We start from the raw sequence: 19,752 nt of genomic DNA on the forward strand, positions 1-19,752 counted from the left end.
AATTTGAAATATTTTCCAATATATTAGTGGAAATTTTGAGGACCTACACAAAATTTCTGCCCCAATTTAAAGTTGTTTGAGATGGTCTCAGCTCGAGAGGATCCGAAGTATTTGTTAGACTTTATTCTCTTTGTTAGATGATGATCTTCATCTTGTGAATTTTTGAGATTCCTTCTCAAAAATTCTTCCCTAGTTTCTATTTCCTGGGATTATATGACCGAGCCATTGGGGCGCCTATGTATCTCGTTGAAGCAGGAATCAGGTCAAACATAGTTCAGGACTATGCTAAGGATATATAGAAAAATATAATGGGTTGAACGAAGCCGACATAGGCCGCCTACATATCCCTTTTGGGAATTTAGGACATCGCGTAGTTCATACATGAAAGAAAAGGATAAATTTTTCTAAGGGGTTGATCGAAGCCGACATATGCTGCCCGCGTATCCCCTTCTCAAGAATTCAGGTCAAACGTAGTTCGTACATGAAATAAAAGGATAAATTTTCCTAAGGGGTTGATCTAAGCCGACATAGGCCGCCTGCGTATCCCTTTCTTGGGAATTCAGATCAAACATAGTTCGTACATGAAAGGAAAGGATAAATTTTCCTAAGGGATTGACCGAAGCCGACATAGGCTGCCTATGTATTCCTTTCTCGGGAATTTAGGTCAAACGTAGTTTGTACAAAAAAAAAGAGATTCTAGGCAATTACACATCATAAATCAAGTACTACCATAAAGGCAATTACAAATAAACCAAGGAAATAAGAAACTAAAACATTCTTCAAACATAGTATCTCTTTACTGCATCAGAATTGTGCGTGCTTCTACTAAGTGATCACTAACACTTGTCTCTTTAATTTCATCAGGATCACCCAAGTTGACTACTCCAGTTTCATTTGAGTTAGGCTTCTCTTAGTTTTCTAATTCCTTAATATCTTCTAGTAACTGATCCTTATCACCTTTCTTCCATTCATCATCATTACCTTCACTTTGTTCGTCTATCCCTTGACCTGGCATGACATTGGCAGGTTTTTAAATTATTGCTACAAAAATAAATCATGGTAGATGATAACAAAATAATAAAGACAATAATATTTCAAAACAATGTCTTAAATAAATGGAGGATTTTTCACTAAAATTTGATAAATAACACAAACTACGGCTCATGACCCGAATAAATACGGGCCCATGCCTTTTGAAAGCTATAAAAAAAATAATTTGAGACATAAAGGGTGGATCACTGGTCCTCCTTCGGATCATCACTGATTTTTAAAACTAATATTAATTGCCCTTTTATCTACCATGATGGGCGACGAGTTATGAGCGGAGTGGAGGTCCAATTTTGCAAACCCTCTTTTTGTGCAACTTTCCTCGCCCAATCAGACTTTGGTAAATCCTTTGGTATATAATTGCATCCCTCAAACCGATTTCTTATCCTTTCCCTAAGATCATCATCCATTGACATCTCACGCATAAGAAAAGACTGGTATATGAGTGACAATGGTTTAGAAATACTCATTTTTAACTTATCTCCAATCTCATATTCCTTTCTTGGTCGGTATCCTATCCCATGTTTAGATGTTTTTTCTGCGACCACAATGATAATTAAGGCAGCCATGACTTTCTCTGTCTTCTCCACTCCTTTTGTCTTTTTGAATTTTTTTGAATACACTTTAGTGATGGTTTTGCTAGATACCCATTCGCCTTTTATTTCGATCATGTTAACTGTGGCTCCCCCATGATTAGGCAATGGATTACTGTTGACATTTGGTGTCGTTGACTAGAAGGTGATGACTTTCTGATCGATCAAGTCTTGAATTCTATGCTTCAGATTAACACAATCTTCAGCATTGTGCCCTGCCGCTTCCGAGTGATAGGTATAATTTTGATTGGCATGATTAAATTAAGAATTCAGATTAATAAGTTTCAGTTGAATTGGCTATAAATGACCGGCGTCCTTTAATCTTCTGAAGAGTTGGATATGACTTTCAGCCAATAGCGTAAAGTTTTGGGGAGGTCTTTCTTCAAGGTTTGGACGTGGGAGGTTATAATGATTTTGATTAGTAGGAGGAGGTACTTGATCATAATTTGGAGGCGTTTGGACGTTTGTTCGGTTATTTGGCAGGAAAGCTAGAACATGAGACCGAAATTTTAACTGTGGAACTTGGTACTGGGGTAAAATATTTAGAAGTAGAGCTTGGTACTAGGGTTGCATATTTAGAAGTGGATCTTAGTATTGGGATCGGATATTAGGAAATAGAGCTCGGTACTGGGGTTGGGCATAGAATACATGCTGAAAACTTGGTGACGTAGGTGAGGAAAGAATATTCTTAGGCTTGAATTTATTCTTCAATTTGTCAATATAATTAATAGAGATCGCAGTTACGTCCTCTCTTTTCTTCTTATAGAATGTAGAAGATGTTGATGATGTTAGGGTTTTGGCAATTTTTCCTGTTTAGATGCCTTCCTCTAATGATTCCCTGATCTTTACCAAATCTGCGAAAGTTGCTCGGACCGCGGATACCATCCAGGTATAAAATTCTCCCTCTCGTGCCTGAGAGAAAATCAATACCATTTCTTCCTCAGACATGGGAGGTTGTACTTTAGCAGCTTCTTTTCTCCAACGAATGACATAATCTTGGAAACACTCATCATTCTTCTGTTTGATCTGGTCTAGTGAGTATTGGTCAGGCACTATCTTAATGTTAAATGTGAATCTATTGAGAAAATCTTTAGCCAATTCTCTCCAACTAAACCATCTTTTCAGTTCTTGAGATGTGAACTAATCTAAAGCTTCACCACTTAAGCTTTGGCTGAATAAACGCACCAATAATGCCTCATTTCTTTCTAGCCCAACCATCTAATCATAATACCTTCTTAGATGGGTCATTGGATTTTCGGTACCTTGAATACTTCAAATTTAGGGATCTTGTACCCTTTTGGCAGATCTACTCCAGGGTGCACACAAAGATCATCGTACCCCAAAGCATTATTAACACCTGCCCCATGAGATTTCTTGATCCTCATGATCTCTTCATTCATGGATAACAACTTATTTTCATGCTCGGTCCTTTACTCTTTTTCCTTTTCCTCATAATCGTCTACCTCAGGATTGGGAAAGGGATTGTAGATGTTAGGGAATATGATGACATGAGAAGAATTTGGAACGATAGCTTGATTTTGAAGAAGAGAAGAGGTTGGGTGGTAGGTGGGGAGGAATTTTTGAAAATTGAGAACATTTTGTGGAATTTGAGGGTAGTTTGGTGGGATCTGAGAGGGATTTGGTGGATTTAGAAATAAACTTGTTGAATTCGGAGATGGATTTTGTGGATTTGGGAGCAAATTTAGTAGATTTGGGAGCAAATTTTGTGGGGTTAGGGATGGATTTTGTGGATGGTAAGCATCTGAGTTATTTTCTAAATTGGTATTTTGGACAAGTTGAGGAGTGAAGATGGATGATATATTATTTAGATAGTCCCCGATAATGGGTATACTGAGGGGAGGGATCTGGAGTGTAGTCCCGTATCCTCCTGGAGTGGGAGCGTTAATAGTCATGGCCAGATTAGCCAAATCTCAAGTATGGTTCATCTCCTTTTAAAGCATTTCCAACTTTCTTGCGAGTTCAGCAATCATTTTATTTTGTTCCGATATTACATTGTCCCTGATGGACAATGCGGTTTTCTTCATCACTTCTAGTCATATTTGAATGATGGTTAGGGGATAAGATCTTATTCATTTTTGACCGGGTGAAGTAAGGATGTTTAGCTAGCTTATTTCAATACGGAGTAGTTTTTGATTATCTGTAAAGTAAAATAACTCAAAGGCAGATGTGTTAGTTTCCATATGTGATAACTAATGCAAGATACTTGACAAGAAGTAACCACATAGAGTTGTTTGTATCATAGCCAAATTGATCCACAGGACCATAGTGGATAAATTTTTCTTTGATTCAGACAAACGTACATAAACACATAAGGCAGTTATATCGCATAAAAACATTATAATAACCCATATCCTAACTGGGGTGGCTTTTTTGAGCCAAGGGTTTAGGCCTAACGAATATTGAAGAAAATATACACCTTTTTAAAGCCAATCCATTATCCCCTAAAGCCTTCATAGGTATAAATAAATGACATAAATGCCTACAAAAATTGCACAAAAGTGGTACAATGTTTGGGTTAAGGAAAAATAACATGAGAAAAAGAATAATATCTCGCGTAGGGGATAGAAAATGCTAGTTCCTGAATGCTCTTCTGTCGGCCTTCGCCCTCTTAGCTTTGTCCACTTCTTGTCATTGGAGAGATCTTTTGATGATCAAGATATTTCTATATAGCTGGGCCCTAGATGCAACCTTCCAAATCGATCAATTTCTTTCATGGATTGCTCCAATTCCTTCCTCAATTGGTGTATGATTGAGACATCTTTACACGAAAGTAAGCAAAGAAAGCCTTCTACCGATCTCCAAAGGATAATGGATTGGATTAAACAAACATATATTTCTTCAACACATAGATATTACTCGTCTATAATTGAATCGAGGTCAATAGACGTAGGGCAAGTTTTCTAATGGGCCCAATACCCCGTCGGGTATTGGGTCGTCCTAGGCTCGTGCCTAAAATAGGGTTTTGGTTTTGCTCTATCCTAGGTGTGTAGAGTAGGTTTGAATCAGGTTCCCAAGCGGACGACTTGGGTTTGGAAATATGAATAACCATCAGACGACTCACGTGCTAATAAACCATCGTATTTCCAATACTTTGTTTGGAGTTGAACAATAGGGGTCGGGACATCTATGAAACCCCACAAAAATTTACTAAATCAATGTAGGATCATGCTATGAGATACAATAATTAAATACTGCAAAATCAAAACATATAAACATGTAAACAGTTAATCAAAAGATGAAATCAAAAATTTGGTTAGAGCCTAGTTAAATATCTCCACCAGAGTCATTATTTCTATTTTTGCAGAAATTTTGACTTTTGAAGAGTCGCTACTTAATTTTGAAAAGGAATTAAGAAACCTTTATAAGATACTTTAAATGATCCAAACACAAAAATCGTTTAAAATTTAAGGATTTTGAGTAATCGGTTCCTATTAATACTCTTGGAAGGTTGTTAAGGCATCAAGAGTATCCGCTAACTTCCGATTATTCGGACTATTTAAAAACATCTTTTGACTAACTTCAAAAAGAAAGATTGATTGTTGAAAAGTAATTGATTTTAGGAAAAGACTTGTATAAAATAGATTTGGATGACTTAGTAGAGATTTTAACCAAGTCTAAACAAATTAATAATAAAGCATGTAAAAGGGAGAGGGGAGAAAATAAACGACTTAGGACATTGCGCCCAAATCAATAGACCCTGTCCTAATCTAATTGGGCTTTTGTCCCAACATCATCTGTCCTAATCTAAATATTAGGCTTTCGGCCCACAACCTGTCCTAAGCAAGTTTTTGGATCTTTGAGGCCCAAAATCATCCTCACCTGTATTAAAATACAAACCTGTATTAAAATACAACTTTGGTTTCGAGGCCCAAATAAATGAATAAATAAATGACTAAATGAATAAATAAAAAAAAGACAATAATAAAATTTGAGACTTTTCAAGTCTCTTAGTGACCTAATCAATGGGTTTTGAGCCATTTTCCTTCTTCGTTTATCTTCTAGCACCCGCATGCCATGTCGTGGACCTTGGGTTTAAACTTCAAACTTTACTCGAAGAGGGGAGCCTCATTGAACCATTACGAAATGCAAAAGGAGAGGAGTTCATTTGGACTCGAGATATTTTTTGCATTCAAAGAAAAGATAAAGAAATCAATATACGGTCAAGGCATAATACTTACATATTTCAAAGCAAAAGAAAATATCAAGAATTAATTTTTGAATTACAATGATATCCACATTTGCATACGTATAACAAGAGTGAGTGTCAATAGATAAAATGCAAAACAAAGACATTCACTTGCATGCCTCATGATTTGTGTTCATATTAAGGATGAATAAAGGTAAAAGGAAGAAGGCCATATTTAATGAATTAATGTGGGAAACAAACAACATAAGCTTGCAAAATTAAAGGGATGAGGCAATAAGAAAAATACTCATGACGTCTAGAATTGAACAAACATAGACACTAATTCATATAAAAAAAGGAAATAAAGGTTAACTTTTCAAGAAAAAGAATCTTTAAATTTTAATCAAGGCGAAATTAACGACAATTCATACATCTAAATTACAATCAACATTTTAGGAAAAAACGTGTAGCGACCTATGATTTATCTTTATAAGACATCGTTGATTCTCTTTTGATATTATGAATCAAGGAGAGACACGAATCAAGTCTTTACACTCACAAAGAGCACATATAACAATCCAAAGGGAGTAAGAAAATTAGAATAAAAGTTTAGCATTTCTAAAAGTGAAATATTGTTTCACAATCATACTATGCATAACTCAAAAATATCTAAATAATTCTATTTTTCCACAAAAATTCGAACTTTCTCATCATTTTAACAAATTAAAAAACATGCGAACAAAAGAGCAATAAACGTCGTGGATGAAAAATAAAGCTAGCACTTCATCTCTTATATGAGGATTTTGAAAACCCCTTAAAATAACTAACAAGAAAATGACAAATTCTTGACTTAACTAATTACTATTTTTATCTAGGGGAAAGAAGCAATAATAACAATTTTTCCAACATAAAAGAAACAACTTACATTCTAAAACAAACATATCCGCCAACAATGAATTTAAACAAGGCATGAGTTTGTCTTTTGAGCAAAGATCAAAACATTATACATAACAATCAAAGAATAAAGTCAAAAGGCAAAACAATCAATATTAACTATTCTTTTCGACATAAAGAAAATAACTTTACATGCTAAAAGCAAACATATCTAACAACAATGAGTTTAAACAAGACATTAGTATTATTTTTCAAGTAAAGATCTAAACTTTATCTAAAATAATCTAAGAATAAGGTCAAAAGGCAAAACAATCAATATTAACGATTATTTTTAACATAAAGAAAATAACTTTACATGCTAAAAACAAACATATTAACTAGCAATGAGTTTAAAGAAAGCATAAGTACATCTTTTAAGCAAAGATTGAAACTTTATCTATAATAATAAAAAAATAAAGTCAAAAAAGGCACGTACAACTATTGCTAGCTCATTTTTATATATAATAAAAATAAAAATAATTAAAATATCAATACCATAACGTCCTATGGCCTTCAAGGCCATCTACACTGAACAATCCCAACAAACAAAATTATAACTACGAACTATGAAGAAGAAAATGATAAGAAAACTTAAAAAAAGAAAAGATGTGTTTACCTTTTTAGGGACAACAAAACGAGACTACGAGCTTCGTCGGAATCAACCACCACCGAAAAACATCACCAGCAACTCAAAAATTTTGATTAGCCGACCAACTCTATGAAATAAAAATTTTTACTAAATAAAAATAATTATTTTGCTCAAAAGGATTTTTTCGCTTCCTAGCCTTTTTTTTTCTTACTTTTCCACCCTCCTTTTCTACCAAAGTAGTGGTAGTATTTATAGGAGAGAAATGATTTTTTTCTCCCTTTTCCAACTAATGTGGGAGAAAAGTATTTATAGGAAAGGATGAAGATTTATTTCTTGTCATCCACCAATGTGGGAGAAAAAGCAATTATGGGTGTTTTTAGAATTTTAAAATTGAAGATAAGGTGAGGTGAAAGATAATGTGGGGGTAAATTGTACAATATAGTATAACTTTTGAATCTAAATTTGGGAAAGGATAAAGTTGGGGGGAAATAGTACAATGTAGTACAATTTAAAATTATTTTTTGATGGGAATTAGGTAGAAGTTATGAGAGTTTTTGGGAATTTTGGGGTTATTTAAAATATAAGCCCAATTGGGATTTAAAATTTAGCCATATTTATTTAATTTTGACCAAATTAAACATCAATTGACAGATTACATTGTAATTATGGCCAATTTAATTTCAATTATGATCAAATCTAATAGATTGACTAAATTAAATTGAAATTCGATACGAATTAATACTTCTTTTAATCCCGAGTTTCTTGATTTAATAAAATCAAATACATATTTATCCAAATAAATTATTTTAATTATAAATTATGTTAAAATCAAGGTTTTTAAATGACAAAATCACGTATGAAAACTATTTTGAAAATTTTCTATTCGGATGAAATAAATATTTTAATTTTATTAGAAATCGAAGAAACTCAAGATTCAATTTAGACGTGGAGGGCAAAAATTTGGTGTCAACAGTTGGTAGCAGGCTCCATCTTTTCAGCTTTTGAATCTCTATATCTCAATCCTATGACACTTTTTCTGGCACCTACTCTTATTAGGTAGTACCTACGGGTCATAGGTGCCTATTTAGGTGGTCTAAAACTTTAATTTTCACTTCTTTTCGGCAGTATACCTTCCATAACCTAGTTTCCTGTAAAACACAATACAAAACACATCAAATCTAACAAAATGGCCTAAGTAACTACATATTTTCATAATTTTAAGCACAAAACGTGCTACAAAATTATAGCATATCAATATCTTTTACCAGGACAAAGAAGGTTGAGGATGAAAAAAATAAATTTTCTAGTGAATTTCATATTTCGACATTGAAAACTTTGTAACTAATTCCTAGTCTACTATCATTTGCAGCTCTAAGGGCTTTCTTAGTTTTTCCAAAGTATATAGTAGGGATGAGTCCCTCTTGGACGCAATTGAGATCGACACTAGTTTCAAACAAGGCAATGATATCTAGAATAAATTACTTGTTAATTATTAAGGTTGTTCGAGTGTGCCATCTCCTAATGGATATACTTGTAAGATAGTTGAGAAAATCTTATCCTTGTTCAACTTCTTGATCTGTTGGATCATTTATATCTTTCTACTGAGATTTTTCAGACTTTGCAAAAAATTGTTGGAGGACAAGTCAATCTAAATCTTGTCTAGCTTTTATTCCCTAACTTCCTCTCTAAGGAGCACTATTTCTGGTTGGATATCTTGAATAGTTACTACCTTATGTTTACTAAATTGAACCTATTCATAACATTAGTGATATTGTAAGTATTTGATATTGGAGGATGAGAAAATATATCAGATGAAGATATGGAAGTCTTATCTAGAGTCTTTTTAAATTAGTCTAGATAGTTTTTTTTTTTTATCATAATCCAATATATTGCTTCTCATTTCCAAGAAGATATGTTGTTCTTTTGATAGAATATTATCTCTGGTTGGTCATCTTGGTCAGACTAGGAGGGTTCTAAGTCATATTTTTAATTTGATTAAACTCTTGTTCAAATTCATTATTAGCACTATCAGAATCTCCACTTTTCTCTAGTAAGATGTGTTGATCTGGATAAGGACAGAATCATCAAGGTAAATTTTTATAACCTTTTTAGATAATTTCCAATATTTTGTGATATGACAAGGTTTTCCACTCCTATAAAATTTGTCATTATTGGGAGGAATAAGTGTTGGTTTAGCTGTTGAACACTGTCTAGGATGAGAAGACTTTGGTGTTTTGGAAATATAAGGCTTAGTAGTATAAACATACCTTTTTAAGGTTGGTTTTCTATGAGCCTTCTTCCTACAAAGGGGTAGGCCAAATTGTCCTCAAAAACTCCCTAAATATCTTCAAGTTTGTGCCCTATCTTTAGCTAGTTGCCACAGTATCTTATCTCATCAATAGAATTTTAGGGCAACTTACTGGATTAGACTTGTGAGCTGACGAATCTCAAGCTTGGTATCAAAGCCATGGGAGGGGGGGGGAGGGAAGTAAAAGTTATTATTCTTGTTCCTAACTTTCTATTATATGACACTGTCAGATATAAAATTTAAATGGTAAAATTTGAACCAATCCATACAACTTAGCAGAATCAATTTTATAAAAGGATCAAATTGAAGATAGTATTATGATATTTAAGATCTGCACTGTAGGTTGTGTACATAAGCGTTAATAGCTGGATTTCCAAAGAAGACTTAATGGAATTATAGATTGTTATTTATAACATTTGAACTATTCGTTTGAAGAACCTTTAAAATAAAATTGATCTAGCTACTATGTATAGGATTGCAATAAGATTCCACTAATTTAATTACCAGATCTGACTCTCCCATATATTATTGAGTTAAATACTTGAATTATTTTCTTTATGGAACCCAATGGTCTCTTGATCCAATAATAGGAGGTATTTAAGTTATTATTGTTGTTATTTTCTATCTACTCTCTTGCAGATTCTACTATGATATTCTTTCATCAATTCTCTTCTCCATCTAAAGGCTCTTCATCCTCTTCATCATCTATAATTTCCTGTAATTATCCCAATTCAAAGCTCAAGAAAGAGATTAGCTTATTTGATTTACAGCAATTCATTGATGATTGAAAATTCCCAAACATCCCTAAGACTAAATTTATAAAGCTCCTTCTAAATGGAGGTCTTTTACAAGTTACTACCATATATCAACCATTGAACTAATCATTCCTCTTGAATCAAATCATGAGTACATCAAGCTTCGTAACCCAAGGGAAACAAAAAGACGTAAGAATAAGTGCAATTACCTCTATTTTAGTTTAGTTCAAATAGCAACTAAACCTCTTTCTCGATAAGGTTTAGATACATCACTTCTTCTTTGTCTTAAAGACGTTAGATATCTAGATTTCAATGATTCATTTTTAGGAATGGTCAAAATCAGCCTTTGTAATGGTCCAATTTATTTTGATTGTTTTCTAAATTTTACTGTATCCTTAAGAGATCTAAATATATTAGATTTTTTAACGCTTAATGTTAAGACATCCAATTATATGACCAAAATCTGATCTCTCCTAGTAGCAATTATCTATAGAATTTATTATATGGCCATGGATACTGTCTTTGATTTCAGAGCTATGAAAAATAACTATAAAGGAGAAATAGTCCTCTTCCAAACTGATCTTCATTGATCTCATTTATCGATTCCCAAGCCAATCTCATGGAACCATGTATCCTTGCCTCAAAATTGGATGTTGAAGGATGCAACTCCAGTGGAAAACCAGATAATACTTTGGTTTCTTAGATCTGACAGTCCTTTATAGGATCTATTTCTATCTCCTTTCAGAGATCTCTTATCTAGAGAGTCTTTATCTCCCCACCGGTTCTTCTAAAAATACAAACTTCTAGGAATTTAGTTTCTTCATTCTGTTCTAGAATTGTGGTTGTAACTTTGAATCTAGGATACCACATGCCAAATATTCTATAGAAACACCTCCAACTGAAGTCTATGATGACCAACCCCAATATCTAACTTACTCAACCTTAGGTGGATAGCTAGGTATTTATAACCAAGATTTTTATATTGATAAAGAAACACTTACGATAGAGTTTTATTAATCTAGAAATATTTTAAAATGAACTTGTTTTTTTAAATAATTTTCAAAAGAATGAAAGAAATAGCATCCAAGAAATTTATTATGAATTTTTAAATTTTTTTTGAAAATAAATTAATTTCTTTGAATGGTTTGAGGCCTACGCTCAGTATCATCAATTATATTTTCCTATTTCAAAATCAATTAATATTTCCAAATCATGGAAAATCATAAATGAAGCTATGGAAAATCATAAATGAAGCAGATATTACCACTGAACTTCCTTCTTCACAAGGTTTTACTATTTCTTATGCTGATATCTCAGTCGTAGATTCACCTTTCAAAAGAAAGGCTGAAAACAAATCCATTACCGACAAAGATATTAAAAATCTTTTTGAACAAAATAACTATACAAATAAGTATCTTCACGCTCATGGTGAATATTTGATTTCAAAATCATCTTTAACATCATCCACTATTCTTAAACTATCAGTGGCTTCCACATCATCAACTCCGTTATTCAAATCTTGTGAGATCTCTAGAATCTTTACTAGAGAACTCCAAATGCATAATTCAAAAGATTTTCCACAACTCTATATTCTTTCATGAACAATCATACAATTTAAGAAATCCATCAACCCTGTAAACCTTAATACCAGATGCAACACATCCTCTACTACAATTGGTGTACTTCAACAAAGAAGTTCAGATAACTGTCTGTTGGAGGAAGACGTTCCTCGAGAAATAGTCCTGTCAAAACTAAATTTTCCAGTTGGCGTAAGCCACAAAAACTTTATTACCCTAAATCTACTCATCCAAACGTAGTGGTAGAATAGAAACCTAATGTTATGCAAAATAACTACAATGCCAATAACATCTATAAATGGAACTTGGATGGTTGTTTTTAGTATAACATCCTATCCAAACTTCAGTAGATGATAATGATTTCCACTAATTATAGAACTACTCATAACTGCTCGAACCAACTTACTACCCATGTCCTCATAGCTAGATTCACAGTCTGCCTAAAGGATACTGGGAAACCTATCTCAGCAAGGAAGATAAGAAAAATATCTTCCAAAGTGTCTGATTTGACTCACTAGGAGAACCAATTCTAAAAGATTGCTAGAGCATTCCTGACTCTACAAACATATTAGTTTATACTATTATAAAAATCTTCATAGGAAGTCCAGGTGTTTTTAGTGAAAGTTCCTCTAAGATACTTAATAATCTTAAGTACAAAATAATTTCTAATTTTAGGTGGTATAAGGACACTTTTCTCACAAGGATCTATGAAAGACCTGATGGAAATCTCCCATACTAGAAAGAAAAATTCCTTGATGAATTGCCTAAGTCTCTTAGAGACCTAGTCATAAAAGAACCTCAACATCAATAATAAGGCGATATCTTTCCTTATGAGCATATCACTTATGATCATCTCACAAGTCTAATCCAGCAAGTTGCCCTAAAAAACTATCTACAAGATAAGATACTAAGGTAACTGCTAAATATAGGGCACAAACCCAATGAGATTAGGGAGTTTTTGAGAATAATTTGGCCTATCTCCTTGTAAAAAGAAGGCTCATATAAAACCAACCTCAAAAAGATAGGTTACTACTACCAAGCCTCATGTTTCCAGAAAACCAAAGTTTTCTCATTCTAGACAGTGTTCAATTGTAAAATTGGTACTTTCTGCTCCAAATAATTGCAAATGTTATAGGTGTGTGAAACCTGGTAATGTTGCTAGATATTGCAAATTATCTAAAAAGGTTAGAAATCTTAACCTTGATGATTCTGTCCTTAGCCAGATCCAATACCTCTTACTAGAGAAAAGCCAAGATTCTGATAATGCTAATAACGAATTTGAATAAAAGTTTAAGTAAATTCAAAATGATGACTTAGAGTCCCCTCAGTCTGACCAAGAAGACCAACCAGAGATCAATGTTAAATAAAAAAAGTAAGATCTCCTCCTGGAAATGATAAGTAATTTACAAGATTATGATCAGAAAAATAATAAATGGTCCAATTTAAAAAGACTCTAGATAAGACTCCTATATCTCCGTCTGGTATATTTCTAATCCTCAAATATCAAATAATTACAATATCACTGATGTTTTGAATAGGTTCCCATCTAGTAAGCCTAAGGTTGTAACTATTCAATATCTCCAATAAGAAATAGTGCTCCTGAAAAAGAAAGTTAGGGAAATAAAATCTAGAAAAGATTTAGATTGACTTATCCTCCAATAACTTTTTACAAAGGCTGAATATTATCGGGCGATAGATATCACTGATCTAATGGATCAAGAAGTCAAACAAGGAGATTTTATTTAACTATCTTACAAGGATATTCATTAGGATATGGAACACTCGCATTAATGTCTTTTCAAAAAGGGAGGTTTCTATTGTCAAGCCTTATGTTTCTAGAAAACCAAAATCTTCTCACCCTAGATAGGGTTCAACAGCATAGTTGGCGCTTTCTGCTCCCAATAATTGCAAATGTTATAGGTGTGGAAAACCTGGTCATATTGTCAAATATTACAAATTATCTAAAAAGGTTAGAAATCTTAACCTTGATGATTCTGTCTTTAGCTAGATCTGACACCTCTTACTAGAGAAATATGGATATTCTGATAGTGTTAATAATGAATTTTAACAAGAGTTTAACCAAATTCAAAAATGATGACTTAGAGTTCTCCAGTCGGACCGAGAAGACCAACCTGAGATCAATGTTCTATCAAAAGAACAAGATCTCCTCCTGGAAATGAATAATAATTTACAGGATTATGATTAGAAAATATACTCTTTAGACCAGTTTCAAAAGACTCCAGATAATTCTTCCACATCTTCGTTTGGTATATTTTCTCATCCTCAAATATCAAATACATACAATACCACTGATGTTCTGAATAGGTTCCCATCCAGTAAGCCTAAGGTAGTAACTATTTAAGATCTCCAATTAGAAAGAATTCTTCTTAAAGAGAAGATTAGGAAATTAAAAGCTGGACAAGATTTTGATCGACTTGTCCTCCAATAATTTTTTTGTAAAGGCTGAACAATCTAAACTGATAGATATCATTTATGCAACCTCAATCTTAGCCCATAGCACAACCAATCAAAATATAGACATATGTTGATATGTGAGGCTCTTTTATTTCTTGAAAAGTAGATGCTTATTTGATGTAAGCATGAAACAAAAATAAAAGTAATGTCAAATTCGAGTACGGAACCAAAAGGGCTAATTTTGTAACCAAAACTTTCAAATGGGACAATGGATCTTGAAAGAAACAAAAGGGGATAAAAGGCTCTTGGATAAGCAATTTATCCCGGGACAATTGTGGGCGTGTCAGGTGGCACTTACAAAATGCTTGTTGTTCATCGTTTTTCAAGTCACTTGGTGTCGATGATTTGCAAGTCACTTGGTGTTTGGTGATTCGCAAGTCACTTGGGGGCCAGTGATCTCCTCTTATTTTTTTCTTTAAATAAGAAAGTTCTTGTTGTGTTTGAGTTATTCCTTCTCATTTTAGCTCTAAATACATTTAGCTTGTTCTCATTTTATTGTACTCTCATTTGTTGTATTAAAATGAGTGAAGATACATCAAGAGTAAATTTATATTAGGGCGACAAATTTTTATATGAATTTTATTTTGTAATACATAATCGTCGGCCTATTGTTGTGCATATATTTCTATTATTTCTTAAATATAAGTGATTGCAATGCTTACTAAGAAAAGAAATGGGAATAAGTGATCCGAAAAATGTAGTGATTACCACTGAACGATATCCAACGTCTTTTTCTTCCAATGAAGTTATACGTATGATGAGACTTGTATTTGGAATGATAATTCTTTGCCTATATTTCTATGTGATATTAAAATTTTTGATAACTTAACAATTCTTGACATATATGCGTTAATTGAACGTTATCCAAATATTCAAAAATCCACCGATAATGAATTTGCTCTTTGTGATACTTCATATGTATATGTCGAATTTGAATATTGGTTCTTCAAGAGGTATATACCAACAACAAATAGTGAGAGACTTCGACAGCCAATCAAATGATATAAACAACTTGACTACGCTGTATGATGGTTGGTTTGATATCCAATATCATAACTTTGATTAAAGTGTGCATAACTTTGGTATTGGGGGACGTAGCAATGTTCCTATGCACTTACAAAATTTGAATTCTAATTATTAACAACGTTCTTTTCCGGTGAAGTCAATCGATGAGTAAATATAATAAATTTTTAAACTGAATTAAGCTATAATTTATACTTTTTATATTTAACATAAAAAATATACATTAACATATCTTACTGAGAATACTTTAACTTGTGTTTTGATAAAATATTTTAAGAAAGCCTAAATTTTATTTGCAAATATTTTGCTTTTGTTTACAATGTTTGTGCACTTGAGAATAGAGATTGGGGATTTATATAGGTATGACATTCGTTAACTTTATGCATTTTAGGCCTTCACTTGTTTTGTAAATACAAAGAAACTCACATGCAAACACACACATTTCATATACATATTGCATGTAACCAGGTTCAAAAATCACGCCATGCAAATCACTGGACACCAATTGACTTTCAAATCGTTGAACACCATGTGGCTTGAAAAATGCTGGACACTGAGCATTTTGTGAGTACTGCCTGACACACCTAGAACTATCTCGGGTCAAATTGCTCAGCCAAGAGCATTTTGTCCCCTTTGATTTCTTTCCAAGTCAATTATTTTCTTTGAAAATTTTCATTAAAAAATTAGCCGAACTCTGTTATATTTTCCTTTCAAATTGAAATACTTAACTATAAAAAAATTAAAAATATATCAAAATCAGTGTTTAAATGATGAAAAATCATTGGCACTAAAAATATTTTTTGTTGAATATTTTAAAGAAAATCTTTGCTTTCACTTTTTGTAATAATCGAATATCAAAATAGACTATCTTTCTAAATTTTAATTATTTGATTGAACATGGAAATGAAAATATCAAATATAATTATAGATAATTAAATTTATCAATATACTAGTTATGAGAAGCCCGTGCAAAGCACGAGCCAAACATCTATCCTAAATTAATATTATAACAATAACCATATTAATTAATATGACATCTTTTGATTTTTGAAATTAAAATAAATCTGTTTTCTTAAGAAATTTTTACATATATTCTTAAAATATTTTAAACTGTCAATTATTGTGATTTATCATTCAAATATATAATTTTGTTTCAAAAATTTAATTCACGATCAAAATTAAACTCTACAAATGTATAAATTAATAAAGAGTGTGAAAAGCAAAATTCATTGAGTCTATGTTACTATTTTTCAAATAACACGGGCTCAGTATATGTTATTTTTTGATCACAATTTATGCCACACAAATAGAATTTAGATAATCAATCATACTTTTAATATATTTTTTTAGATATTTTAAGATGTTAACTATGTAAATGTATAATAATTTTTATGTAGTTTTGAAATGATATACACTACTATCCATGTCCAAACTTTTATGGCGTTGATAGTCAATTATTTTTAAAATAATTGAAGTTTTTAACTATTATGATTTATTATACCTTTCTTCTATTCCAATTTAAGTGGCATTGATATACTTTCGAGAGTAAATCAAATATTTTATTTCTTTTAATTTTAAATTGTTAATTATCCTGATTTATAGTATTTTCTTGCTCATTTTTTTGAAATATATAACAACTTCGATATTTTATGTTGTCAACTATTGTAATTTATAATATATTTTATGTAAATTTTAAATAATATATGTTACTATCCTTGTCTAAACTTTTGTGGCATTGATAGTCAATTACATTTTTAAAATAATTTATATTTTTAATTATTGTGATTTATAATACTTTTTATTCTATTCCAATGGAATGAAGATTCAGAATATCCCACATTGATTAATTAAAGAGTGATTCAACAACGAAAAGAAAGGTCGATTCTTTGGGATCCTTTCTTTCTTCAAACGAAACGACTTTCTGCTTTTTGATTTTATGTTTACCGCCTTGCTGGAATGAAGTCGTAACAAGTTAATTTATTATTTTATATCTATTTTACCATCTTTATTAAATATTTTTTTTAATACTTTGGTGACTTATAATAATTAATTAGGGATGATATTTAGTAAAATTACAATTGAAGTAACTGAACAAGACATGTCAAAAAAGGCCAATTTTACTTTTTTATTAAATATTATTAATTTTTAATATGTAAATAACTTATAATAATTAATCAGGAGTGATATGGTAAAATCACGGAGAAAGTAGTTGAAGCAAGTAGCATAAGAAAGTTTGTTGACACTCTGTTGATGAAACACCTAAGACCTTGGCCTTGCAAAAATGTTTGGTGTTTGAGCAAGTTGTCCAAGATATGGTTGGGCAAGCCACTTGTATCTATGTATATGAGTCGTACCCACCTTGGCCTCCCCTCTCATACCTTAAACAACAAGATAAGATAATATACTGTCCCTTATATGACTTGGCTTCTCCTCAATCATAACTAAGGGTACGAGTCGTACTTAGGTGAGCCGTATGGTGCATGGTGCCTAGTGTAGAGTGGACTATTTTCTATACGAGTGTTGCATATGAGTTGGGGGTGAGTCGTACCTTTGGATATGACCCAAGGGTGTATGGTCATACCCTAAGAAGTGTAGGTAAACTAGAAGGGGCCTAGGGTACGAGTTAGGGTACCACTCATACCCTAGGGTTTGAGTTCTTTAGTGAGTTGTATGGGGGAGTCGTACCCCTGGATGGGGTCATTTTCTAGCTTTTAAATAAGGGCCTTGTGGTTATTTCCCTTGCCAAAAATGCTAACCCCTCTCACTATATAAGTTTAAATGGCCTCCTGAACATCCGTTGGGATAAATCAAACACCCTAAACACTCTAAAAGCTTATTGAAGCAAGATTGGAGGCTAGGGTTTGGAGGGTGCTCATATAGTGGAAATAAGAAGTTAAGTTTCTCGATAAATCATCTTATTTAAGGCATGTAACTCTTTCCCTTGCTAAATAACTCTAAACCTATGAATTCTACACTTGGATTGGTTAAGGTACATGGTGGTTTTGAAAACAAATGAAAAGGGTTTTATTGACTAATGATGAATAATGATGATCCTTACTTAGACTTATGTTTTTACATGTTATCTATGATGATTTGCACATGTGTATGATTTTTGTATGTAGTTTAACATGACGGTCTTGAGTAACCCTAATCTTGATGATTTCTACCATGAAAATAGCCTTGTTGAAGGTATGTACTTAAGGTGTTTGTAAAAATGTCTAAGTAAATTGTCTAGTCACATGTTTGTGATGTTTTGAACTAGGTAAATGTCCCAATAAGCATGAATGATTGATAAGTGATATGGTAAAGTTATTGTTAACCATGTATTATGAAATTGATAATATTGTTGGGTTAATGATTAATAAGGGCCTTGAAGCGCTAAACATGAAAATGAACTTGATGTGTGTGTTGATCCTAAATGTGGTGTAAGCTTGTTAATGAAATCTGAATAGTTATGTGGGTCTTAATGATAAAAAATATGATTAATGATGAGTCGAATCAAGGCATTTAGTCTGTTGAAGCCATTAGTGGTTAAATGATTTTGAGAAGGTCAAATATATATCTATGAAATTGGTCTAATGAACATGAAAGAGTCATGATAAGGAATGATTTAATGTGAAAACTTATAGATGGTTGGTTGAAGCCTTGTTGGACATGTATTGAGTTATAATGATTGTAAATGCTTGGTAAATTATTGATAAGAACCTTATTAAGCTTGTAATGGATTAGCTTATGGCTTTAAATAGGGTGATGGACTTATATGTATGAATGTTTGATAATTGGTATTGTGTTGATATTGGTAGCCATGTGATTTATTAAACTATGACCATGTTGGTTTATTTGCTAAGAATAACGATTCAATTCCCTAAGTTTGAACTTGAAATTATCTGCGGAACTGAAGTGTGGTATCGAAATATTAATGAAGAATGAATGGGCTAGTAAGGGTCTTGATGACCACCGATTGAATTGCATGATTATTTGAATCAAGGCATTAGCCTAATAAAGTTTTTAATCGATAAATATTCCCTTAAAGACCTTATGGTCTCGCGTAGGTCTTGATGACCATAAATTGAATTTCATGATAAAATGAGTAAGGCATAAGCCTATTTGCAATGGTTGAGAAATGAAGGCTCCCATAAGGACCACATGGTCTGTATAGTGTTGAATTAGATAAATGAGATAAAGTCCTTAAATATCGAATTGAATTGTATTGATGTCAATGCATGAACCAATGTGTTAAGAGTTCAAATGTCGACTAATGGTGGCAATTCGATGTCTTGTGGCTAAAGTCCTTTGCCTTATGAA

The sequence above is a fragment of the Capsicum annuum genome, chromosome 7 (assembly GCF_002878395.1).
Source record: "Capsicum annuum cultivar UCD-10X-F1 chromosome 7, UCD10Xv1.1, whole genome shotgun sequence".
Lineage (NCBI taxonomy): Eukaryota > Viridiplantae > Streptophyta > Magnoliopsida > Solanales > Solanaceae > Capsicum > Capsicum annuum.